Source organism: Helicoverpa zea, chromosome 6 (assembly GCF_022581195.2).
Source record: "Helicoverpa zea isolate HzStark_Cry1AcR chromosome 6, ilHelZeax1.1, whole genome shotgun sequence".
Lineage (NCBI taxonomy): Eukaryota > Metazoa > Arthropoda > Insecta > Lepidoptera > Noctuidae > Helicoverpa > Helicoverpa zea.
Window position 1 is genome coordinate 993,663 of NC_061457.1, and position 26,737 is coordinate 1,020,399.

At 34.4% G+C, this 26,737-nt stretch overlaps 1 protein-coding gene across 4 annotated transcripts in view; it reads left to right on the forward strand.

Annotated features, from left to right (window-relative positions):
• Positions 1–26,737, forward strand: part of LOC124631318 (disintegrin and metalloproteinase domain-containing protein 11) — a 214,089-nt gene that overhangs the window by 68,039 nt on the left and 119,313 nt on the right. The window lies entirely within an intron of this gene.

Consider the following 26,737-nt stretch of genomic DNA (forward strand, 5'->3'; position numbering starts at 1 on the left):
AGAGGAAAAATTTAATCCTTCTTGAAAAAATATTTCTTATTTTCATAATTTGGTTTAAGATTTTTATACATTACTAGCTTTCCGCCCGCGGCTTCGCCCGCGTGGAATTCGGTTATATTGCGGTATAAATCACAACTATAAGAAAACTTCTCATTCCCACGGAAAAATCTAAGAAGCGCGATGTAACGCTGGATACGATGAGCTACAGGTTAAAGCGATAGATATCATTGCACTTCTTACGTATCTTAAAAAAAACAACGTCACCACGTTTTAAAAAGCTATCATTCCACTTCTTACGTATTTAAAAACACATCGTTACCACGTTTTAAAAACACCCAGCGCCATCTATCGCATACCTCAAGAACTAAATAACTTAACTAATACTTATACCAATTAGTAATTCGTTGAATTATAGTTATTTCAGGATAAGTAGATGTAAAAAAAACAGTTAAGACGATAAAACAAATTGTACGTCATCCCTCGGGAATTCCTCATTTTCGAGGATTCATTATCGTATCATTTAGCTTCTAAATTAATATGTTCATATTCGTTTGCAATATATAAGTAGATGTAAAAAAAAACAGTTTAGACGATTAAACAAATTGTACATCATCCCTCGGGAATTCCTCATTTTCGGGGATTCATCATCGTATCATTTAGCTTCTAAATTTACATGTTTATATTCGTTTGCAATATATTACCTTGTTTTAAACGACACATAGCGCCATCTACAATCCATCCATCAAGCAAACAATATTTTTGTTTTCCCTCGGGAATATCTATTTTTTTCGGGATAAAAAGTACCCTATTATTTAATCCGGACTTCTAACTTTACGTCTGCAAAATTTCAAAGCAATCGGTTCAGTAGTTACGGCGTGAAAGCGGAACAAACAAACAAACAAACAAACAAACTCACTTTCCGATTTATAATATTAGTAAGGATTAAGACTGGTTGCTGTTGCTAGGGCAGTAAAGTTAAAAGAAATCTTTGCTTCCACATTTTTTTTTCTTACTGACGAGGTGACGAATGCGAATAAAATCAATCGATCTTAACTCTTTGCTTAGTATAGAGAAGTATCCCAAAATATCAATGTCTCCTAGTTTCAAAAGAAAAATTCACAACGACCCACAACCGTAAAAACACGATTCAACTCTTATTTATACCGATCCCTAACCGACTGAATAAAAAACTTCCAATTTGTTGAAAATAAACACAGCAATCGGCCCAAAAGAAACCCGAATGGTACAAAACGCTAACAAATTGTACCAGCTCAGGGGAGGACTTCAAAAACAGTTTGTACCACGGAGTAAGGAAAGAAAAACGGAGAAGCTATAATGCAGGTAGGTCAGGCGCCTTCTTCTACGTCAAATTCGTACGGTGGGCATGACCAAAACAATCAGTTGCGGGCGAACTAACAAGGCGTTTAGATTCTTTGAGGTGACTGGCAACGATTTTTGGTATGACAAAAATGTTCGGGTCCAAAGAAGGCGTATAAGGGTGAAAAGAGTGACATTCCTCGTCCCCCTCACACACGCATTTATGCGCGCTACTTTCTTGAGCGATTTTCCATTATGGTACCTCCGCTAGTCATTTTGTTCTCCATGGTTTGAACCAACACCATAAATGAATACGGAGACTGCCTTGATGGGAACTTATGAAGGTACCAGGGAAGACAGGGATACGAATACATAGAACCCTTTAGAAAGAAAAGGAGAGGAGCTATGAGGTGTTCAAGGAATTGCTGTTACGAGGAATCGTGGGATTTCTTTCGTTTATAGATAAGCTGTTTGTAATTCTGAACGAGTTCTTGTATTGCAAAATTCATATTATGAGGAGGCTAGGTAAGTGGCGTATTCAGGACATCGAGGCTTATTTGGTACCCAAACTCTGCCTGTGGAAACTTAAAATTCATTCTGAAGGTTAGGTGTATAATAATATTCATAACCGTTTTACTTGAAGGGTTAGGTAAATACTAGATGCCTTAAAAATATTATTTTCATCTTTTGCTTTCTTCAAGACCCTGGTCGTAGATAATTAGATATGCATGCATTATTTTGTGAGCTAGGAATCACTAGGTATTATAAATTGTAGCTTTCCTCTCTGTATCTGTTTTCAGTTTTACTTTAATCTGGCATTCTAATCGAGGAAAATTATGCGGAGTATTATAACAAACGAACAACATTGACACAATTTCATCGTCAATCACACTGCATAATATAACAACGTAAAACACAAACCGAGCCGAATAAAACCTTTTTTCGCGCCTAATAAACAACCCCTCAACATTTTTCCTTGTCAATTGATTACCATAGAATCCCACTTCCATGGTATTTGTTGAAATCAATATGGTAATAATATGTAAAATATTTACATACTGCCGGTCTTTTGGGATTTTTGTTGAAGGTATTTTATTTTTGGCGTGTATATAGTGACCCAGTTTTGATATTGAGATCGATTTCATTGACCATAATGTGGCGGCCATGTTTGATTTTAATGGTGTTAAGCTGCAGATGATGCGGTTACACGAACTGTAATTTAATAGGTTCAGCTTTTTCGGGGATTGGGTCGCATAACATATAATTTTCAGGTTTAAAAAAAATGTCGAATGTTGATTGTATCGTAACGTAACATACTGACATAGTTCACGAGTTCTAAAACAGACAGAGTCAGTCTGAAATAAATTGAGGTAAAAAAATCTTTAAAAATAAGCTTTTATTTAAATGCGCTAAAAATAAAAAATAAACTTTTACTGTAACTTTACTGATTTATGTTTTAAAAGCTTGTCGCGAGATTTAAGTACTCGTATTTACTTTCTTAGTAAAATCGCGACAAGCTTTTAAAACATAAATCAGTAAAGTTACAGTAAAAGTTTATTTTTTTATTTTTAGCGCATTTAAATAAAAGCTTGTTTTTAAAGATTTTTTTACCTCAATTTATTTTATACTTTTTAGTTTTGATTTGGTAAAGTGCACTTTATTTTACTTGCCTGTCATTGGATACCCATATGGATGGGATTGAAAAAAATAGGTTATTCACCATTTTGTAGCGGCGGCCATCTTGGATTTTTATTTCGTAAAGTGCAATGTGTTCTACTAGTCAATCCCTTTCATTTGATACCCATATAGTATAGGTACTTTAAAAATAACTAGTCCGCCATCTTGTATATTTAGCCATGTTGGATTTAGGATGACGTCACATAGCTTAACATGCATTGTCATCCAAACTAAACATGTATGCAAAATTGCAGCTTATCGGTTGAGGGCAAGTGCCTTAAAATTGAGTTGTAAAATTCCACCCGAACACACATAGTTACATACATACATACATACATTGCAAGTTAAATAAAAGCTTGTAAAAATGGTGTTTTAAAATGACTTTTAAATAACAAATACAAAAGCGTTTTCGTACAAAATAAAAAACTAAAATTGTCCCGACCTCTTTAGTTCAACGTTTATGTTCATAATGGGGTTGCCAGCTCAAAGTTCTCTACCTCGTTAGACATGAAAACAGAACTAGTGAATATTCCTCTTTGTAGGTGGAGAAGTAAATTCTTTACCTGTAATAAGGAAAATAGTTCCTTTAAGAATACTACGCTATGCACCTTTGCAATTTGCCAGAAGTATACACACAATGAGAAAGCAAAAAGAAAAATTAAACTCATCAATAAAAAAAAAACAATCGAGAAACCTCCTTTAACTTTCGTTAATACCACATCACTACGATCCCATGAACGTCACCCACGAACATCACTACGCAATCCCCACCCACTGGTTCCTCATAATACCCTCATACGTCCCCATAATATCCCGGCGTCATTTTACCACAATTGTTCACAGTTTTCAATGTCCCACGCTTTGTCCCGTTAGAATCCGACGTGTCCAGCCAGTGATTAATGCTGTACCGCTTAAACATGTTCGGTTCCATTTTTAAATTTACATTTCGAAATGAAAATGTTTGCGGACATGTCGAGTGTTGTTCTGTTGTGCAGTTTTTTTTTAATATCGATGAGTTGTTATGCTGTGTAGTGTGTAGTTGTTTATGGCCTGTCATGTTGTTTAAAAGTTTTAATTGGTTTTTAAACTTTTTGGTGGTGTTCGGACTAATTTTAGTAAGGGTGCAACGGGTTGACTAGTTTTATGGGACGTTTGTGATTTTTACTTTTGGTCTTATTTTGTAACGAAAAACATAAAAAAGTTTGATATAAAGAAATGTTTTTTGTTATCAAAGACGTAGAATGTTTACTGAGTCTCATAGAAAAAAATACAAGATATTTTTAGGTTTACTTCGAGATAAGTCTATCTCTGACAAACCAGCAAAATCCAGCTCTCTCACGCAGATAACTAGAAAATCCCAAAAAAAAGTCAGAAAAACCGGTACCCATATCAGCACAACACATCGTTACAAGAGATAAGCGACAGAACACAGTGGTTAACACGCTGAAAATCACGGCAACAACTATTTGTACATGTTGGCAACAAAAATGTTGATTGGCACACAAAGCGTGTGGCGGGCGGTGCAGCTGCGTTTTGTTTGTGCAATGCGTTTAATGAAGTTGTCGAGAGACGGTCCCGGTCGGGGTACACGATAGAGGCTTGGTACAATACCGTATGTAATCAAAAAGTAAATAAATCAAATGTTTTAATTTATTAATTTACAGCCTTATTTTTTATGCCTTTTAAAAAAAAAAAGAAGAAAAGTCACATTACTGAAGTCTTTTCAAAAGTTGGTCCTACTCTGAGAATAATTGGAAAGAAATCCCGTATATTGAATAACAAATACTCGGTCACAGTGATAGCAATAATTTGTGACATCCTGTGTGTTACGAATAGTGAAAGGAAACATATAATAATTTATCAACACTATATCCTATCACTATATCCTTGCTAGTGTTACTTGCAGCTGCCCCGTATAATAAAGTTGTCTCCAGTTTCAATACAAATATGTAGCCTCAAAAGTGTCTATACAATTTTGGGCTCTGTATTTTCGACTAGCTATTCTATATTTAAATAATATTTTAATTACACTCCCAGTGAAACATTGCCAAACAATCCAAGTAGCCAAAACACAAAAATTAACGAGACGTCTATTCTCTAAAGATTTGTAACACAAACGTGTCTCAAGCGTGTTGCCTTACATTTTGTTTGTGCCTTTTAATGAAGTTGGGAGTGCCACCGACAGCACAAAGCGTAAGCGAAAGCGTGTCACGAGAATAAACGACAGCGTCCTTAATGTTTGCAGAAACAAAATAGTAATTACACAATATTTAAAGCATGCAAAACGTTGTGCAGCGCAATTTATTTATAAGACACTTTTAATGAAGTTGTCGTAAGCCGGCGGACGTGGTAATGTATTTGTGGTGCAAGGTATTGGTGGTCAGCGGGTATTGCGAAAATGAATTACCACATTTTCATAGTTTAAAATATTACATGTGAGATAACGGCAGATAAAAGAGTATGAAAGGAGAAAACATGCTGCGCCGACTCCAAATAAAATTGGAATAAGGGCAGGAGGATGATGAGTTTAAAATTTATTAAAGACAAGTTACTTTTATCGATTAATTATACAAATAGCTACAGTTACCTACCATAGCAAAGAATACCTACTTTTTTAAATAAAGAGAATACATATTTGTTTATTCATGCTTCATGCTTACATACAAATAACAATATAAGATAAATAATTATTTAATCATAAAAATTATCATTCCTAAAACCTACTCTATTGTAGCCTAAAAATTATAACCCGCTCCGCTCCTACCTTGTCCCACGATCCAATCTAGGTGAGTTCGCACCGAGTCGGCTGCAGAGAGCGAAGGGCTCAGAATTTGGCGCAAATTGGAACATGGGGGTGACACAACCAGGTTGCACAGGAAACGCTTTTGATTAGCTCTCACTGTACTCAGTTCACTTCTAATTAGTTTTACAAGTTATTTAGTATTCATTTTTAGTTGTTTGTGTGTTGTTTTGCAGAAAGTTGCTAGTGTATGGTTCTTACATTATCACTCGCCAATCTTTTAAGTTGTGCTCATGATATGCGAAGCTGTTTACTTTCTACATTAGAAGGTTTTGATAGCAGATAGACTTTGCTAAAATAAATGATACTTGCTGCGTCAGAAATATAAATTATTAAAGTGTAACAGATTTTGTAGGTGCAACATGTCGATCGTTGTAGTTTTAAAATATGCAATGATCGGAAATAAGTAATTATCTTATTGTATCCTCAATCTTACTTATAAAATAACTGAAAATAACATAAACAAGCCTACTCTATCAGCTCATATATTCAAAAACCTCATTTTTAAACGCACAACAAAACTCGTTGCGTCATCCTTAATTTTGGGTTAATCTCCGAAATGTTACCGGGTAAGCGTAATTCCGCAAAAACAGTCTCGAGCGGGCGCCATATTGTTTACGATGACGTCACTCTCCCCCAAGACGAGGGGGCCGATTGAAAAACAATACAGCGACCGCCATGTAAATAGTGGGAAAGATTTCATAATATTTTATTATGTTTTTCACAGTTCAATGTTGTAATGGTCTTTCTTAGTGGCTTTTGTGTTAATGGGTGAAGTTTTAATGACGTTAATTTTTTTAATTATTGACGACTATCTGAGGTACTTTTGTGTGTGCTGTTTCCTTTTCATATTCAGCATTCTGCAAAAGTAAAATGAGGAACGAAACGCAATTAAAAATATTTTTTATTAGCATCTAAAACCGATGTCCTTTTTAAAATTACCAAACAATATGAAAACCATAATTCAAATAATATTTTCCACCGAATTTTAACAGGTCCCTTCTAACTAAAAGCTGCGTACAAATTACTTAGGACCGGGAAATTGAATTTGTCAGCCTCTAGACTGTCAGTCGTCTTATTCGATTTAATACTTCGTCAAGGGTTGCTCCCAAAACTATGACCTCGGTAAATAAGCTTGATTGGTCTTAATAGTGGTTGTTTCTATAACTGTTTTGAATGTGCTTATGTTAAATATTGAGAATAAACAGTTAAACCCAATATTTAACGATTAATTATACAAATAGCTACAGTTACCTACCATAGCAAAGAATACCTACTTTTTTAAATAAAGAGAATACATATTTGTTTATTCATGCTTCATGCTTACATACAAATAACAATATAAGATAAATAATTATTTAATCATAAAAATTATCATTCCTAAAACCTACTCTATTGTAGCCTAAAAATTATAACCCGCTCCGCTCCTACCTTGTCCCACGATCCAATCTAGGTGAGTTCGCACCGAGTCGGCTGCAGAGAGCGAAGGGCTCAGAATTTGGCGCAAATTGGAACATGGGGGTGACACAACCAGGTTGCACAGGAAACGCTTTTGATTAGCTCTCACTGTACTCAGTTCACTTCTAATTAGTTTTACAAGTTATTTAGTATTCATTTTTAGTTGTTTGTGTGTTGTTTTGCAGAAAGTTGCTAGTGTATGGTTCTTACATTATCACTCGCCAATCTTTTAAGTTGTGCTCATGATATGCGAAGCTGTTTACTTTCTACATTAGAAGGTTTTGATAGCAGATAGACTTTGCTAAAATAAATGATACTTGCTGCGTCAGAAATATAAATTATTAAAGTGTAACAGATTTTGTAGGTGCAACATGTCGATCGTTGTAGTTTTAAAATATGCAATGATCGGAAATAAGTAATTATCTTATTGTATCCTCAATCTTACTTATAAAATAACTGAAAATAACATAAACAAGCCTACTCTATCAGCTCATATATTCAAAAACCTCATTTTTAAACGCACAACAAAACTCGTTGCGTCATCCTTAATTTTGGGTTAATCTCCGAAATGTTACCGGGTAAGCGTAATTCCGCAAAAACAGTCTCGAGCGGGCGCCATATTGTTTACGATGACGTCACTCTCCCCCAAGACGAGGGGGCCGATTGAAAAACAATACAGCGACCGCCATGTAAATAGTGGGAAAGATTTCATAATATTTTATTATGTTTTTCACAGTTCAATGTTGTAATGGTCTTTCTTAGTGGCTTTTGTGTTAATGGGTGAAGTTTTAATGACGTTAATTTTTTTAATTATTGACGACTATCTGAGGTACTTTTGTGTGTGCTGTTTCCTTTTCATATTCAGCATTCTGCAAAAGTAAAATGAGGAACGAAACGCAATTAAAAATATTTTTTATTAGCATCTAAAACCGATGTCCTTTTTAAAATTACCAAACAATATGAAAACCATAATTCAAATAATATTTTCCACCGAATTTTAACAGGTCCCTTCTAACTAAAAGCTGCGTACAAATTACTTAGGACCGGGAAATTGAATTTGTCAGCCTCTAGACTGTCAGTCGTCTTATTCGATTTAATACTTCGTCAAGGGTTGCTCCCAAAACTATGACCTCGGTAAATAAGCTTGATTGGTCTTAATAGTGGTTGTTTCTATAACTGTTTTGAATGTGCTTATGTTAAATATTGAGAATAAACAGTTAAACCCAATATAAAAAATAAATAACCTGTAATCGTACAAACTACTAAACAAATGTCAGTTTAATTACGCCTAAGAACCTTATTCTGAAATACTTTTGTAGTTAAAACTAATCATAGACAAAGCACACACAATAAGGTCATACAACAAATCCATTATTTTGTTGCGAAACACAGTTACATAACAATTCATATTGCAAATGTTTTTGTAAGTACATTTGTATTCAAAACACAATTATCAGTTAACTTCAAATGAATACAGATTACGACTTCAAACATTCATTATGTTCGTGTATTACACAGGAGATCAAAAAGGCCCTCCTAATGTTACACATTTTTATAATCATTATCTATTTGTTTTAATTACAAAAACCAGATAGCGAACCAGCATACCAATCTCATCTACACACCGAAAAGACAAAAATGTGGACTCACCTCGCACATGTACGAAACACTTGAACTCTCTTCATCTCTCTCACTTGTATACAAGTCCTCGAAATAAGACAGAGAGAGGGAACTAACAGGAATAATAAACCATTTTCGCGTGTCTTTCATAATTTATTCGGAACAAGTGGTCGGTGGGAACACCGTAATGAGATGAATTCAAATTATAATGCTTCTCCTTATCTCTAACAAGACGAGGATTATACTTTGCTTAGAAATGAAATTTATTCAAAGGGAAATTTTCTGCGCCATTTTGTATATTTGTTAGTTACGGTCGCGAGAACTGAGCTAAATTGTAAAAATAAATTTAGATTGTAATGAGGTTGGGCTAAATTTTGGACTGGCCGGGATTTAAATTAATAAAAAGATTTCGAGCTTTCTTCTCGTTAATGGAGTGGACGGTCTAAGGACTAATTTTAATATTAATTCTATTTACCTTTTGTGTTCCTGTAAGTATTGAATAAAGCTAAGGAACTCGGTTAGTTATACTCCATTGAATTCGCACGTCCCTGTTTAATAATCTATCTAGGTAAGTAGCTGGGATCTTTTTCACAATCTTGCCTGTCAATAAATGATAGCAATATAGGCAATCAATAATATTATATAACTTGACCATAAATCAATAAATCTTTGCCAACATTAAGATTTATTTCATCGAATCCCCCAAAAAATTCCCCGAAAAAAAAACTTTTTCTACGCAATTAACTTACGTATCTTGAAAAACTGTATAATAACCAGTTTCACGGTGCTCTTATTTATTATTTCCGCAACCTGACAGAGTGGCCTACTGAGGGGGAGTAAATACCCCATCCCGCTCGACTGTACTGTTTGGGGTACAAATGAATTACCCCGTATCCTTTCCTGATGTACAGTTATGGCGAAAATGTTTATTATGTTCATTTTCATTAAATTTTTGGGGTTAATAGGGTGGTATATTTGAAGTTTTGTGAGTTTTCTTGTTAGTTGCAAGTGGTAATTGGATAACTTTTTTGAAAATCAGATTTTGTTGGGGATTTTTATACATAACAAACTTGCTCGTATTTTTTCACCGTACACCTACAATTTAACTCGTTTCCTAGTAAATTATGGCTCTAGTTTTTTTATATGTGAATTTTGCAAATAACTTTTAATCACTGAATTTCATAAAAAAATATTCCTTTGACCAAAATAGAAAAAATCACTTCTAACCTTAATCGAATTCAAATAACATATTTAAGAAAAACAAAAAAATAAAATAGTGGTTGCTCTTATTAAGAATATTATTAGGTTACTCAAAGGTCGTTTTCATGTTCAATTTAAACGTAATTAAATTGTCTTTGAAGAGAAAACATTTTCCGCGGGCGGTCCAAAACGTTGATTAATAATATAAACTACTTTTGACTTGTTTATTTTGTAGCGTTCATTGAATTAAGCCGACAATTTTGACTTCTGACGATTCGACTTGGGTTGCCAGCCTTCCGTTAACTCGTAACTCATTTTCGAGTCAACTTGTTTTTATTGAAGTCAAAACATTTTTGGAGGGATGTTTCTTAACTCTTGTTGTAAAAGTGGAAGTCCACTTGTCGTGTAAAGGAGCGTTTTATGTTATTTTATTAAGTTTTTTGTTAAAATTTTGTGTGAAATAAAATGTTCTTTGTCACAACCATTAACGTTTTGATATAAAAAAATAATCATAGTAAAAACTCATCTGCTTCGATAAAATTTGTGCTTTTATTTGTAACATTCAATATTTTTCACTGCATTTTATAATTGTCAGCGCGAAAATTGAACGAATGAGTGAATGAATTAAATGAACATATGGACAAGGTCGGTTGGCTTGGTGCCTTTGCAAGCGATTTAGCAATCAGTAAAATACAAATTTAAATGAATGCCCCATCGTCATAGGTTTGTATACACAGTGTACATAAGCTGTCTATATTCTTTATATAGACAGTTTATGTACATTGGCGAGCTTATATATTTATTGTTAAGTGTGCAATAAAGAATAAAGAAATACCTGGCTGGCTGATACTGACTTCTTTAACGGATGAAATAGTGCGTTTGTGATTTTTCTTCCTATCATCTTAGATCAAATACGCGCACTGAAATATTTTTGCAAAGCAGGTCATTGATAATTAAGATAGTACGCTTAACATCCTTAATTTTTCAGGCCAACTCGTTCCACCAACCCGCTTATCGCTATTCTTATTACCAAAGCCTCACTTTTCACAATAAATCATTTTATTCACTACACTTTAATGATTGAAACTTTTATTTCCTTTGGAAACGTTCGTGACGTCATTGCTCAAAATGAGTAATTGTTTTCCAATGTATTATGTCGTCAGATTATAATAAATAAGCCATTTTAAGTTTGCAATCTGTGTACTCAGCTTTTTGAAATTATTTTGCATTTTTTGTCAAAGAGTTTCAATTTTATGTCGGTGTTTCGAAAAATTTCAACTTCTGCCATTTGCGTTGATGGCGTATTTATGTAATGCTTAAATTGAAAATTGTAGAGTACCTATTGATGTATAAAATTGCAAGTAAGTAAATACATGCCATTTTGCCAAAAAAACATTTACATACATCTGTCATTCTGATCACGCCCTATTTATCAATCCCAAATCATCATTGCAGCTTAACATTAAACAAACAAGCTTGCAAAATAAACTGACACCCACAAAACCCATATGGAGAGACATACGAAAATACCCATAAATCCAAAAAAATAAATAACAAGATCAAATCGTCCCACCATATCGCCATTCACAAGCAAACGAACCCATAAAATGAAATGACAATAATTTACAAAACAATAAATTTAAACATAAACTCCAAATTAAATTCAAAACCAATAAAAAATGATTGCGCTCTCATTACATTTAATCGATACACCCGATATGATCGGTACTCGTAATAAGAATCGATTAACATAAATTTCGAGTCGATCCCGTATTTGAATGGGACGTATTTCACGATGCAGTAATTAAGTTACAAAATGTGATATTACAGGATCGTATGAAATTGCTCATTATCTGGGTCAGAGATCGATTTGATCAGAGTTTATTGTATTTTGACACTTATTTTAACGGTAGTAGAGTCCAGTATTATTTGTAGGTGACTGGGACCTGTAAGCTGTTTGTGAACTGTTGAGAATCGTATTACATTGCGTGTGGTAGATACATACATAGTATATCTATACCACGATAATAACACTTACGATAATAACACTTGTAACACGATGTAGGTAATGATATCTACCTTTACTACCTAATATTATATAACCGAGAAGTTTTCAGAAACCATACAATCGATTTAAAAAATATTTTAGTACTGTAGACAGTCCATATACAGAAAAAAAATATAGGCTACTTTTTATCAAAAGATTAGTTCATATCCCTTTTCCTTTTATCTTTCCTCTTACACGTGTAATATTACTAAAGAAAAACAAAACTTTACAAGACAAACGTTATTTTTGAACGGAAGTCTTTGCGAACAGTTTTAATTATAACAGACACTTCCCTTTCATAATAATAGCTTCTAGTTAAAGAACAAACAAGGCATAAAAAACTGGAATAATAAAACCCACTCAAACGACGTATTTTTCTACTATAAAATATATTATTATATATTAATATATTAATTAATATATTAATATATTAATATATTTTTATAGCAATAAAATTATACTTTCAAACTTAGTAGTTACAGTAAATAATTTCTAATCTACAATAACCACGTACATTAGTATAAAGGTACTTTAGTTTTGAATGCTAGTTGCCGACTGCAACTGCCGACCGCACGTGTAGCCACTGCATGAGGTCAGCCGCAGCTGCAGTACTTGTTCTGTATGTATTTACATGAAACCATGTGCCTTCGCCCTCAGATATCGACCGATTTCATGCAGTCGCTGCACGTGCAGTCGGCGGCAGTCAGTAGCTTGCAAAACGCATCTTAAAATTATTAAAATATCGCGAACCAGATCAGCCATTGATTTACCAAAAATATTCGGCCACGACCCCATAAACCATTCGGAACAACCCCTCGAAACTACCCCTTAAATGTAAATGTATCCATTAATATCATTTTGCGCTTTTACGACAATAAAATCGCGCGACTCGATCGCACGACACCGATGCTATCTATTTTTATCGACGCATATTTGCATAATTGCCTTAAATGGTCTATATTTTTCTAATATGACGTTTTAAAATGTCCTAGTGACGTACGGGGTGGGAACCGATTTTTTTTTATAAAATAACAATGTTTTACTATTAAAGTGACTTTATTACCTGTGCCATTGCAGTGTCCATTAGACTTGTTTTAAGACCTCTGAAAAATATTACATACTAGTGGTTCCTGGTGGTTCCACGGTAGTCCCACGGGAACTACTTCCTGCAAATGAATATAAAGTAGTCGATAGCTTTTTTCCTTGGTTAATGAAAAGAACTGAAAGTTTTTGAAATTGGACCGAATAAACTACTCAGATTCATAATATTAGTAGGTCAGTAAAATAGATTCTACAACGCTTTTATTAGTATAAAATATCGTCCCAAAATTCTATTTGGATATGAATTATTAGTGCCTACTATCTTGACAATGACTAATACATTTTATGCGTGGGCGACTATGTTAGAAAATCGAGATTAGGCGGCTAAATCGCTTTTATGAAATATTATAGCATAGAAGTTATTCATGCATGACACTGGAGACATTATATTAATATTTGATATCAACCTAAATGAAACAATTTCCATACAATTCTAGTGCAATAATAGAAAATAGTCTATTTATGAAGCAACGTAATTACACTAACTACAAATAAATGAAAATGAAATCCTATTCAACTGTTACAAACATGTTGTATTCAAATATCAACTCTAAATACGTGGCATTTAAATTGACAACTGTGTAACAAATGTTGAACGAACAATCGAATAATATTACAAAAACAGAACGCTCACATTCGAAATTCAAAACAATGTTATATGGCATTTTCGAATAAAATTTGAACAGGCAATTAAAACTTTTCATCAAGTTCGTACTAGCTGGCTGGAGAGAGATGACGTGCATGGAGGTTGGCATTTGAAAGAGGGGCACGGGTATATGTGGTTTGGCGTGTTCAGGTCAATGTGTTGAAGTTCTAATGGCAATTACGATGGAAATTGAATTAATAAGTTGTATTATGGCCGAGGTGCGATTCCTGGACGTGTTAAGACGTCGTTCAGAGAATTGCGTTGGTGGAACGTGTCGTTAGTGAATTGTTGGTGCATGCAAGCAATATATTGCCTTGGTATCTTGTCTTGGAAATAAACTTCGGAAATTGTCACACAAATATGTATGTATATCGGTAATACACTATACACAAGTATGTATATAGTATATTCTAGTTAACTTTATATGATATTTAGATGTCCGATGTTATGCTTTGTAATGGTGAATGAAAACGTGAGGTCATTTTATATCAATATCAAACCTTTTTAATATATAGTACCTCTTCACTCCTTTCTTATAAATTACTTCTGTTTTGACCAAAAAATTGCGACAACATCAGCAAAAAAGTTTGTTACCCAACAAAGAAGGCGTGGATATAAAAAACAAGGTGCAAAGTTGCTAATCAATGCTGTAACGATTCAAACTGTGGACAGGATCGATACGCGCCCGATCGTGTCAAAGGCACGATTCATGACCGCGTGGTGTAAGGGACGTACTTTTGTAGGGTGATTGTTAATTTTTTTTTATTATTGGACCATTATTTTTTAAAACATAGCACTCTTAACATGAATTATAAGCAATTGCATTCTTTACCAACAGTCGATTAATTACTTATCAGTCAATGTATCGCCACCGAGCACCCGACTGCGAGACATTTTGTGAATGCTATGTATAAATATTAGCTTCTGCCAGATGGGCTCTGAGAACACTAACACATACTAACTGTCAGTCTTTGACTTAGGCCCTTTTCAGAAGCACACGGTCATCATGGCTGCTGTGTCGTGTGAAGTAGAAACGTAGATATGTGAAAGTCACGACACGATCGCCAAGCTTTCTATGTTGCTCATACATTTTATACTTTACACACGAGTGCAATGTGCCTATAAAGAGGACCTTAGTGATGATGACGTCATACAAAAGCGTTTAACCTCTACCTCTTGTACCTTACACCAAATCCCATTACAAAATTTAATCCCGAGGTCGGATCCGATTTTGTGGGCCATCGGGACACACCTGGTACTTCACATCGGCCAACAGAGGGCGCTGTGGTTTAGGCTCTTTTGATTCTGACGGGCCCTGAAAGCAATCGGCGTTAACCGCACGTCACAATTAAGTTTTAAGGCAACATTATGTAGGACCAAATTGTTAGTTTTGGACTCGGTTGCTTTTATTGAGCCGTTTTGTGTTTTTAGATTCGGTGTGGGAGGGTTGAGTCAATTCAGATTTTGTTTTGTAAATGTGGTCTGCTGTTGTTGTTTTTGCCACATGTCGTGGATTAAAAGAATTAAGTAAATATTGCACAAAAACACTGTTCTTTTGAAAAAATAAAACATGTACCATCCTTTTTGTGAAGTCAGTTAAAAGCAATGATTTTTTTCTTCTTTCTCCATCGCAACCCACATGCACCAACTATCACAAAACGAATAAAAAAACCAGTCGCATAAACATGAGCGCATCTAAATTTAGATTTTCATTAAAGCGCACATTGGGCGGATAAGCCACACAAATTAGATTCGATCCCGCGGTTTGCGCAAACAGAACACTGTGCAGATGTTATTGCTTGCGATTATTGCTGTAAACTCTAGTTTTTAGGTATTAAGCCCTGCAATTTTGATTTGGATGTGCTTTTGTGAATATGCCTTCGTTTTTTCGGACTGTATTCAATTTTATAAATGACAATTTATGTTTGCTGAAATAAGTGGCGTATCTGTGCCGTCCTCTTATCAATTAGTGAAAAGTCTTTTTATCAAAAAAAGAAGTACTCTGTAACGAAAATAACCAGTAAACCCTAAATGATGACCTACATGATGTATTTCATAAAATTAAAAAATATTGTACATTGGGTACATTTTCCTTATATATAACAACAAGTTTATAAGTAGGAGGCATGTGTTTAAGTTATAACTAAAACGCGTCAAAAATTCCTCCTGATCTCTATCGACTGCGAGTGTACCCAAAGGCTGGCAACATTACCATGGTACATATTTTTTTTCTTAGAACAAAGTTGTATAATATTTCTGTAATCTCAAAATCCCAAAACTTGGAATGGTAAACAAAATAAGTGCTTATCCACAAATTCGCGGCCGAAATCATTTTTCAAGCATAACTTTTCGATTACGTTAGGTAAAACAAAGTTTCTATCAAATTGATGTTTCATGAACTTTGACCCTGTTTTTTTTTCGAAATGTATTGTGATTGATAATGTTAGGACGAAAATAAAGTGATTGAACGAAGAAAGAAAGGTGAAATATGGATTTATGGTGGCCGTTTTTTGTACAATACATCCATTATATTAATGCATTGTTGTAATTTATGGCTGTGTAGATAGATTTGTGATTTTTGGTAATGTATTTGTTCGATTGTATTTCATACACTTAGCAGTGAATCCCAGATACTTTGATTTATTTACAATCCGACGATAAGTTTTACATAACAAAAACGTCATAATTCTTTGTTTATTGCACCTATACAAATTGAAAATGCCTCGAAAGGACTCACAATATGTTTTGTAGTCGGCATTCAGAAAAAAAATCACAAACACAAAAATTCATAAACCTACAAGATTTTTTGAAATACCAAGAAGAACTTACTTATTTTATTTAGACCATTTTACAGAACACTCAGGAACCTAATAGGTACTTTCTTGCTTAAGAAATGAAACCCATTTTCTTTGCAAAAAATTCCGCGATGCTAGCAGACTCGGTTTTCTTTCAAAGGCTTTTCGTAAAGCAACGTATTAGAGATTTGAACATTGAGTACCAGATATCTGTAAGATAAGTCGATTCAATTTGTCTCAAAGGGTTTACCTGTATTCACCCCTCTAGGGAGGGGATGTCGGATTCTGTTTAAGAACTATGGTTTTTCGGTTAAATCAGGTTAAATTCAGTTGAGTATTCCAAGTCGATTTGTGGAGTGATTGATATGTTGAGGAGTTTTGATAAGAATGTACCTAAATAAAAAAGGGAATTCTTGTCATTAAAATATAATGCACTCAAGTGACGTTTTTGTTTCTGTTTGGAAAAACCCTTTGCATTTCTTTCCAATTTTTCTCATATTGCACCCGCATCACGTGGGAACTACCTACTTCCCGTACTCAAATTCAATGTAGCCTATGTCCTTCTACGCGCCTTTCATGTGACTGCTGAATAATTTGGCGTGATAGAATTACTCCCACATTTGTAATAACAAAGAATTAATTCAAAGGAATGTTTTAATAATTCCATCATCTCCCTCAATAATAATGCAATATTCGCTTTTAACTCAACCATCCCACCTCTGAGACGTTATATATTAACAAACTTGTATATAAGTCCCGCGTGATCGATGTGGATATCACCAAAGTTCACCAAAACTTTAAGCATGACATCTCAGATCATTTATTTCTCAGAAACACGAGTTAGTTCAACTATAAATGCGAAACTCTAGTTTCTAGGGCGTTAACACTGTCTATCAAATATTAATATAGTTTGCAAACATTATTATAGAATGTGCTAGCTTTTGATTCTGGCTTTAACACGTGTAGTTTGAAATTATAGTCTAATTTTGCGATTAAAATTATTCTGTGCGTTAGTATAAAATTTAGCATCTGCTTTACAATGTTTTTACACTAGCGGTTATAATGATTTTGTAGTGATACATAAATAGCTATCAAAACAAAGATTATCTGATATCTCATACTCCATATAATACTATACATTACATAACACATTAAATCGTTACCAGAAAGACAATTTGCAAGCCAATCACGGACTCAACTTTAGGGAACCAAATTTCCCCATAAACAGTTTTGAAGTAAAGCCGCGTTTAGACGCGATTAGTAACGGGTAAGCGAGTTACTTGCCTATGCGAGTAGATTATATCGTGTGTGTCGTTCACAATCACATTAAATGAAATGTGTTAATTTACTGGTTAATATTTGTCGATTAACGCAAAGAAAAAAGAAAAATACGTAAAAATAAAAAAAGGATTTTTTCAAACAAAGTAAATAGAATAAAAATGTGCGAAAATTAGAACACCATATAAAAGTCAGTCATTACAAACAACTGAAATTCTCCCTTGAAAACTGACAGCTGTCAACCGATCAAAACATTCGATACTCCTAATTTTATCTCTGCTTTACACATGATGTTGTAAATTATAAAAACGAAAAATGACTCCTGTGGCTAAACCACTGAATGGATTAGGTTATTTTTTTTACAATTCGCCATAGAATATCATAAAGTATATGCGATAGAATTTAATGTGATTGTGAACGACACACCCTGTATAGAGATAAGAGCTTTTATAATGAAGGTTGTGGAGAGAATATGAAGGAGTAAATGAGATTGCAGTTTTTTCTAGTGTATGTTGTTGGCAACGCATCGTGAGTAGGTTTATTAAGAAAATATGGGTCAGCAAGAAATAAAAGTAACTTAGTATTGCTAAGTATAATATCTAATTTAATTTTTGTTATGCCTTCAGATAAACCTATTTTGTTCTCTCCATTCTTAATTATTTACACACTTTTCTGTAGCGCCTTTATTTGTTTTACACATTACTCTATATGTAAGTTACTTCTCTTTGTCAATTTATATGCAAACAAAAAACAAATAATTTTAGCAAACGAGGCTTATAGTAATCTCTCAAAACTCAAACAAACACGGCTCACACAAAGCCAGTTACTCTCCTACCTGAACCCGGCCTTATGCCCAACTAAAATAATTAGCCAAGTTGACAAGTTGGTGTCACAACGTACTGTAACAAGTTAATTTACGCTGGAACTGTTCAAACGAAGCACCTTGTTTGAACGAGCATTTATTACAAAACGAAACTATGTTTGCTTACAAGTTATTTTGTGAATGTTTTAAATAGTATAGTAAATAGTAAGGTGGTATTCAAGTGACAGGAATTAGTAGGTGCTTAATCTTGGGTAATACAAAATATGTCTCTATTTTTGTACGAAATTAGGTTGGAATAATATTTAAAACTAGAAAAACATGTGGTTAAGAGCGAATGCGTATAGTAAGATAGGTAGAAAACCGTGTAAAACAGTATTACATAGTTACATTGTAGCTCGTGGCTTATTAACAACTGGACGTTGATCGACAAAGGTGATGTTCAGTTAAGAAAGGCTCCCTTATAAGACGTCATATTAAATGTACAGTTCTATGAAGTAAATACTGTTAAAAAGATCCAGTAAGAAACTCAATGGATACAATTTTAATTTTAATGAGACCAAAGTGGCATTATAAAGTTAGACCGACGTTTGGCACGTGTTTAAGATAATCTTGTATGCATCTTTAAACACAGATTGACATTATGTTTGTTTCATTTATTGTAGTAACACCACTAGAATCGTGAATGAATATGAATATAACAGTTTCCCTGCTTCCAACTTCTCCGTAATATTTGGAGAAGTGAGTCTGACACTGTCACGCTCCCCACTTCTCATGCAGTTAAATTGTTGGCATTAAATCAAGCGAGACAGCAGAACGCGCATTCATCATGGGACGCCGCCATTTTTTATTATTTTACGTCAAGGAATGCAAAATAATATTAAAATGTTGGTGAATACTAGGGTTCTTTTGAGATAAAATGCAGTATCACACTGATATTATAAAGGCGAAAGTTTGTGAGATGTATGTATGTATGTCAGGTACTTCTTGACGGGCGAACGGCTTAACGAATTCTGATGCAGTGACGAAGCTTGTGATTAGGTATATCATTATGACATTAGACTACTTTTCTTCCATATGCGCGAAGTAGTTCCCTCGCTAAAGGGGTGAAATCACAGATGGAAACTAGTATGAAAACGAAAAGTAAATTTGTATATTTTCTTCTAATAAAATATTCTTTTAAGTTCAACATATTTTCGATAATGAATTTTCGTAGAATTCTGAGACTTAATTTAATATTTTAAGTAGGGTTACGGAAAATTAATGCGCAATTTCCCAGCCTTGATATTGATATTTTTATGAATAATACAAGACTTGCATATTAGTGCCGCCTATGTTCTTCGAAGGCGCTCCATATTGCTTCTGAGTATCTCAGGTGGCTCATATTAAAGTGAAAATATTCAAGTATTTCTTAAAAACTCTTAGCTTATATCTATAAAAAGAGGTACTCAAGTTAAAATACTTGCATTTTTGTTGTGAGTTTTCATCATATTAAGTGATCTATAAAATGCAGCTTCGATGACAGATTTTATGAAATTGGAAAAGTTTTTTTATTTAATTTTTAACAGGCATCGAATAATAATACAATTAGAAAAACTAAGTATATAACGTTGACTTCTAAATATAATATTTTCTGCTAATGCTGAAACTTCACAAACAACCCTAAAACATTCGTTTGAATTCAAACAAAATAGATTAAATACGCTAAGGGGCAAACTGCATCGTTTAACTCTCACTTATTTGCAAGTTCTAAATCCGAGCAATTGTTCTGTTAGGTATATACTTTTTACTCATTTTGCTTCATAACTAGGGTTGCTACATTACCGATCTATTAAAAATCATTGTGATTTCTTACAAAATTAATGAACCTATAGATGATTCGTAATTTCACACAAGACTTTTCTCGTAAATAACTCTCATCATATTGATGAAAACTGTATGCAAATTCATTCAGTAATTTTTGGGTTTACCGCGAACAGATGGGCAATCGCCGCAGATGTATTTTTTATTAAGAATGTGATTATGTTTATATGATTACATGTTACAATGTTCACCTTTTCCTAAATTATTTTATAATGAAGTCTTTATTAAAATCACAGTGCTATAAATAAAAGGAATTCGCAATTAACCACTCGCCAACCCTGCAAGCACTTGTTAGTTTCGCTTCGGTTGTGTCACATAGCAAAAACTTTAGAAGATCAACTGCACAAGTTTTACAGGCAAAATATGGCTTTAACTCACTGAAACAGTTAAACAATAACGGTATCAAAATTAAAATTAAATTATACTTGACTAGCTTACTCTAGCAGTTTCACCCCCGTTTTGAGAGAACAACTTTTAAAGCCCAGGTAAAAAAAATGTCAATAACCTTCCTCAAACCAACTCAAACCTTCCTGAAATATTTTGTCAATTCACCAGTAGTTCCTAATGTTAACGCATTTAAACAAACTTTCTAGCTTCTTTATTCTTTAACATGGATTCTTCAAAAAAGCAGCCACACAAGTCAATAGAAAATTCACTAACTACATAAAGTGACCCTTCTGCATCACAACTGGGTATTCGCAGTAAACATTATTAAAAACGGACTGCGGTATTCGCGAGTTCTCGTTGTGAGCTCCGAGCACTACCTAGCGTATATGCAGGTATTATGACGAGCTCGTGATTGCGATTTCAAATGTTAACTTGGAGCTTCGAAGATTTAATATGTGGCTTTCTTCTTCTTGGGGAGATTGATACTTGTGGAGTTCTAGTGTCATGGTATACTGAAATTCTGCGTGTCACTTCTGACTCATGTGAAAAAGGGTAGGCCTTTTCCAAATAATCCGAGTCGTCTTCCCAGTTTAATATAACTTGATGAAAAAATTTCACATAAAATAACCGTGTCACACCCCTTTTTTTTAATAAATAATCAGCTCTTAACACTATGTCATTTCAAAATTCCCACAGAAATAAAAACGCAACCCACAAATTTTCACGTCTTTCATAAGCAATTAACGAAAGCATATTATTATCTTATACACGTTGCAACGACTGCATATTGCATACGTCACTGTGGCTCATTATTGGCGGAGGCTCGCATCGCATTCAATGTACTCGTGTGGTATGACGTCATACAACCGTGATGACGTGGCTGGCAACCGCACCGCACTCTACGGGGGGAGGTACAAGTTAGAGACGAAAGCGGGGGAATAAAAAATATTTAAAAATTATTTCGTCTAAAATATTTTTTGTCATATTTGACATTTACATTACAAGTACATTAAAGGATGAGCATAAAAAACTACTACGTAAGTAATTTTAAAAAATTATCAGTTAAAAAATGTTTCAATAAAAAGCTTTCAATACATCATCCATCTAGCCTTTTCCTAACTATGTTGGGGTCAGCTGCCAATCTAACTGTAAGTAGCTGAGTACCAGTGTTTTGCATTTGCTTCTGGAAATAAACAGTTTTCAATTAAATGACATAGATAAAAACATGATTTAGTTTAACCACAAATCCCACGACACTCTATGAACGATATTTGGTTACGAGTTTGCTCTCTGTCATACCCCTACTATGCTCGTAATATTACAACGAATCTAATGCATGCGGTTGGCATGACGTCAGCTGATGACGCTGTGGCCACAACCGCACCGCTCTCAGCGTCAGTGTTGCGGCACAATTCATAGGCGGTAGCGATTTTTGACTTACTACTGATTTTGTACTGAATTTTTTTAAATCGTTTGGTTGTTGGTAACTATTGGCATAACGTTTTGATGCTTAATAGGATAACGCAACTCAAAAACAGCAACAATATTTATTTAATACTTTTTGCACATTTTGTACAATGGCGGACTCAACGCCTCAGGCGTTTTCTCTGTCTGACTTTGGTTGGTGGAGAAATAGCAATGGAAGTTATAGTTAATAATACATTTTTATACCATGACCCACATAGCGCATGAATTAATGTTATTCCCACAGTATTATAACGTGAAAAAAAATCATGAACAATTCAAAGTATGATCTCCTTGAAACCGTCCTAGTATCTATAATCTTACTTACCTACATTCTATTTCTCGACACAAAAACATATAATCTCGATGCTCGAAGACGGGCAGACTCACCTCGGGCCGTGTTATACTCGGTCCGTTGGTCTCGAAAGAGGACCGTTGCCATGGCAACCGACTTTGATATCAAACCATGTGAGAGGAAGACTAGTATTGAATTAGATGTAAAAGTGTATTGAATTCAGTCGGGTAGTATGACTGTGTGCCAGTGTTTATGCTACGCTAAGCTACGCTAGCCTTGAAAATCACTTTTACATAGTTTACCTACTAGCTTCTGCCAGCGGTTTCATCCACATCACTGGAAATACTTCCCGATCCTGGAGAAAAAGTAGCATATAAGTATTCTACCTCAACAAATGGGCTAAGAAACTAACTATTATAGATTTAAAAGGTTAGTAAAGAAGGTTAATTACTGGTAATATGTTTAGTTGACGTTATCTAGAATATATTGACGTCAATAAAACATAGATAGGCTCACAAAATAGCAACACGTATTATGAATACCAACCTAACATTATGTTCATCAATGACCCGAGTTAACTTGCCATAGTACCTTGGATACCCCAATTCGGGATTACCTATTTATTTTTGAACGAAGCTAGTTTGTCAATGATCACGCGAGCATAAGTTTCAATAGGTTTACACAGGTTAGGCGTGAATTGACTAAGCCTGGCTTTACCTTGTACAATTTTGTTCTGCTCGAATAAAAATGTTAAAGTTCATAATAGCTTAGCTGTTTTCAAGCGTCGCTAAAAGTGTGTTGTAATCCTTTTACTACCGAAGAATTGTATTCGTATTATGCATTCCGTGGTATTATGTCATTGCTTGTTTTCTTCACTCTATATTTTTGCTATTTTCAGTACTTCTATTGTATGCCATATTTCTTGGAATGTAAATTGTTATAGTAGAAGATTACATAAAAGCAGGTGGATCTTTAATTGAACAGTTTTTTACATTGAAAACGTTTAGAGGAGATTGTAATTGTAACATGTGCTCACCCAGTTTCTAATCAATCCGCCGATAAAAGCGTAATAAAGAGCAAAGTCCCATCCTTTGTCTATCTAAAAATAGAAGCAACGTACCTGCTTCCTTTGTAAAACACAATACAATGTGAGATCTTTAAATAGACACATCACCGGATAGACGTTAATCGATTAAGGAGTAAAATAAAGGAGACAAAACAAATGCCTTCGCAGGTAACTAAAAAACTTTTGCTGCTGAAAATTTCCCGACAATCGTCACCTAACTAAGTATTTACTTAACTGATTACCCCGCCAAGACGGCCAAGTCTCGCCAAGTAGCGCCAAGTCGCGCCAAGTTTCTCCCATACACATTTAAAGGTGTTTTCAACCAAGTTTTTTTTACAAAAACTTCCTTTTTTTCTACTTCCGCAGTGCCTAAGGAAAAGTTTTCAGTTGATCTGATTGGGACTCCACTTGGGAATTTTCGGTCGTGATTTTTTCACACCGTCATCTTTTAAGGAAACTTGGTTACGGAATAAGTATTTTTGTTTTTTTCTCTCTTTTTCTTTAGATTTGTTTCTTTGAGTAATTCTTGCTTTGTGTGCAAAGGGGCGTACGAGACAGCTACCTTTGAATATGAGTACTTTTGTAATCTTTTGTTAAAGAAGTTGCAAGTCGACGGTTTTCAAGACTTAAAATAAATAAAAGCAGTAAAAGCGCAATAGCGCTTAAATTACATTGTGAATGGCGTACCGATTTGTTTTTCTTTTCAGCTACATTTTCTTTGTCACCCTCAGCATTTGTTCTGGCTTCCAAATACGACGAAGGTATTTAACTTCCCTCCTTAATAAACTACGTACGTCACCACATGATCATTTAAACATTACGGTGATGCCAGACGAGCCGCCGCGTCACGCAGCTTGCTCCACACTTTGACAACACACTGACCGAGTGTTTACTGACCGACGATGCGGCGCACGTGGTCTGCGGTGAACGTGGCCGTTTCGTCGCGTGTCATGCCATTGTAGCGTCAAAGCAACCGTTCATTGTGACAGCAAAGTACCAGGTGGGACGGATCGTGAGGGACTGCCTTTATGGAGAAATATAATTTTGAAGAATGGGGGAAGTGTCTTGGATTTATTTCGTAATCATCTAGCAGCCTTACTTATAAATGCGAATTAAATGATAAGTATATAAGAAAATTCTTACTTATGAACGTTGCTTAAGCATGCCTTAACTAACATTTAATCACTACTTAAGACTTTAAGTAGTGATTAGTTAAAATGTTGCTTAGAAGGTGATTAAAGATTTTTATAAGTAAGGGGGCTAGTAAATAGACCTTTTAGTTATCGAAATTAATTGAACCAGATTTAAACCTTTTATAAACACGGATCTTAACCATTAATAACTCTGCAAGTTCACTGCCGAATTCAGTAGATAGTCAACGAAATTTCACATCTACCTACAAAGATATACATATGTAGGTACCAAAAAAATCCACGCTACAATTATCAAAAATACATATTGTTATCTACTTAACTTACTTTCCTTACAAGCAAAACCACACAAAACCACAAAAATATCATTACATAAAGTCCACACATAGTTTGGTCGTTCTACCCTCTTATCATTATTCAAAAGACCGCGAGCGCTTAGGTAGCAAAAATCTCGGAGCACCGCAGACGGAGGTACGTCTCATCAAGGATATATGGGGGCTCGCACTCTCATTTGCTGACATACGGGTGTTGGAAGACGGGTGCACAGGGACTTTAAGTTTTATAAGATTTTTTATAAAAAAATGTGTGTTAAGTTATGCTAGTATTTTTAGTATGTTTATTATATTTCCTTTATTGCGGAATCATTCAATAATACATTGCAATCCTGTCTTGCAATAATTTATTTGGAATGGTGTTTGCTTTTAATACTATGTTTGTCAGTAAATCATTTTCTGTGTTTGTAGGATATAATGTTATAAACGTAGACGTTTGTGTGTACGAACGTGTGTTCCTCTTTCACGCAAAAAAATACTACCTAGATAGATTTTTTTAACTTAGCAGTGATATAGCTTATAGATCGTCAATATCATACAGAATTCCTACTACTTATCTATGAGCGGGAAGTAGGAACTTAGGTCACAGCCGCGGGAAACAACTAGCTTAAACTACATATTTTCTCAGCAGTATCTGAACCACTTTTCGTAGACTTTACGTACGTTGACCTTAAAAAAAAATCGTATAATCCTAACTCCAGTTCGCCATCCTCAAAGGCCGTAAGTCACGCCACGCCACGCCTCCTCGCTTTCTCATTAACAGCCGTGTATTAGGACTGGCAATGTCTTGATTATCATATTAAGCGGCTACCTCAGCGGAATTAACATGGAGTCTTGGGCCGCTGGCTTTCATACTCTGTAATGCTTGGCTTAGCTTGATGACACTCGTTTTAGACTTAGCCGACTATGTTTTGATGTATTTGGAGTTTTTAAGAGATGTTGGGTATTATTTTTTGTGTGTTTTTGGTCTTTGTTTTTTATGTCCTGTGATAGGCAATAATTTAAATAAGGTTTGTAAAATTTCCAATAATGTAATTTACTAGATTTATTTTATAATCCTGATTGGCTAGCAATATTAAAGAAGATTGGTGTATTCTTAGTTGGATTGTTTTTAAGCAGGATTTTTAATACAAAGAAATATGTATTTTATTGTCTGTTACGATCCTCAATTACACGACTTCATAGAACTACTTTAGCTCCTACAATACGCTCCCTAAACGTATTATCCTCTTACATACAACGAAAATTTTCAAAAATAAAAATACACTCGTACATGAAAAACTTCGCAGAAAAAGCTTTGTAAAACTGCAGCTAACATTAACATCCTAACTCGTAACAAAAGTATGAACTAACTATCCAGTTGTTTTAACATTCCTAGTATTCCTAAATGTTAGTCGAGATATATTAAACTGTATAACAT